Source organism: Rhincodon typus, chromosome 43, assembly GCF_021869965.1.
Source record: "Rhincodon typus isolate 14 chromosome 43, sRhiTyp1.1, whole genome shotgun sequence".
Taxonomy (NCBI): Eukaryota; Metazoa; Chordata; class Chondrichthyes; order Orectolobiformes; family Rhincodontidae; genus Rhincodon; species Rhincodon typus.
The window spans coordinates 8,034,954-8,037,116 of NC_063374.1; positions in this window are offsets into that span (position 1 = coordinate 8,034,954).

Consider the following 2,163-nt stretch of genomic DNA (forward strand, 5'->3'; position numbering starts at 1 on the left):
CAATGTAGTTCTCTCTGCTCCAGTTCTGGCTCCTAGTGCATGCCGGTTTTAAACAGCTCTCTTTGTGCTGACGAGGTCTACAGCTTCCTCTCCTTAAGGCATTCCTTTAACAAGAGTTTGTACTTTTCATCTCCAATATCTCTCTGGGTGCCACATTTTGTTCAAAGGTGCTATTTCTGACCTTTTTTAATTAGCCCAAGACACCCTTTGTTTACAGGAAAACTGTAGCTTTTCATAAATACTGCCTCTCAGCCACGGAAGCACTTTTGATGTGTCATGCCTGTTATAATGTAGGTGAAAATGAGGCTCAATTTACCCACAGCAAGCTCCCAATGACAGCAATGTGTTGCCCAGTTTTTGTATTAATTGAGGCTCATATTTGAGCCTCAGACACTGGAGGGCACCCCCTGCTTTTCAAAATAGTAATTCTTTTGCTCCTGGTAAGCTAAGACCACAGTCTAATGTTTAATTTGATAGCACCTCTGGGAATGCTGGACTCCCTTGATCCTGGTACTCTGTATGCCAGCCTGAATTGGTCAAGGCTGGTATGGGCCTTGAGCCTGGAACTTTGTGACTCAGGTGCCTGCTGAGCACAACTGGCATCAAGGGTGGTTCCAGGGGTATGTCTGACTTATTTTAGTTCACTGCATTGTCCTATAGGGTGTGTAACTGTTTAAAAGCACAGCCCTTTGTCCTGTGCCAGTGGTCTGAACCTGTGGTGTTGGGTTTTGGGGGTGAGGGGAGATGGGAATATTAGGAAGGGGGAAGGGATATTAGTGTCCCTATGAAGGGGCCCTTGTGTGATAGCTGAGTGTGCCTGTCACTGAACTTCCCAACAAGGAATGGTGTCACTGTCTCTCAGCGTTGACCTTGTTTGGAGTGTTTTATTTGGTTGAAAAAGCTTTGTTTTTGATCCAAAGGGAACTGGAAACTGAGTCTGCATAAATTTTACATCATCAGGAAGTGTGGCACTCTCTGGCCTGAGTGCTGATTAGATTGTTAACTCTCTCTTTGGAGCTGGTGGGAGGGAGTTCATTTGAACCAGTTGTATGGTGTTACTGTAGCTGGTGGTATGTTGCTGTATACATGTATCGCACTTCCTCCCTGCTCCCCCAACCAACCTGGCATCCCAAGCCACAATGTACCAGATGCCTGGGAATAGGTGATGACGACTGTTGCCAGTCCCAGTGATGACCTAGCCTTGACCCTAAGGGGTGTTTTAAACAGGCTTCAGTTGTCAGACAGTTGTGTATTCCAGCATAATCTCCAATTTCTCCAACAGCGTGGTGTACGCCTGGGACGAGGGGAAGAGATTGCTAGAGAAACGCAGCAGGTCTGCTGGCATCTGAGGAGGAGTTGACATTTTGAATTTGGAATGATTTTTCAGAGTTTGAAGTTGTTAACTTCACATCACTCGTTAGATTAACATTCCTGTCTCCCCATGGGTGTGACCAGACCAGAGTTTCTCCAATGTAGGACATTTTGGATTCCCAGCATCTGCAGTATTTTAACTTCACTGGGAATAGAATTGAAGTGTCTGGGGATGTTATAGAGAGGACACCCAAAGCCCTGGAGGCATTGGAGCACAAGGATGTGCATTTAAAACACAAGGTTATTGCTGGACTGAGCCATCAATGGACATGATGGGTGAATGCCAAGGATACTGGCCTCAAAGGCTTGGCCATTCAGTCATTTTTTGCTCTGGCGATAAACAGTACACTGTACCCTATTTAGTAGGTGGTGTGTACAATGGTATTATTATAGTGGGGACTTGGTATTGGATTGCCCTGGCTTAAAAAATGTTTAATAGATGCTGAACTCAGTTCAGTAGAGTATCTGGCCCACTTTAGGTTCTGTAATCCACTCTGTTCTGTGCTGTTCCCCATAATGCTGACAATTTCAGTTGCCTTGCTTTTCCAATGAGGACTGCTTCAATATCTGTCCTTGTATATCACTGGGAGACTGACACACTGTCTTTGCAAAAAACACTTGTCCCCAGTGCAAGAATTGTTGTTAAAGGATGAGGGGGAGACTTGTAGCTATTACTGAGGAACTCCCCTTGGTGCCTGTATTGCCTTCAGCTCCCTGGCTAATGGCTGCTGCCTCTAAAACTGGACAGTGTCATGGGTGGTAGTAGAAACTGCCGATGCTGGAGACTCTGAG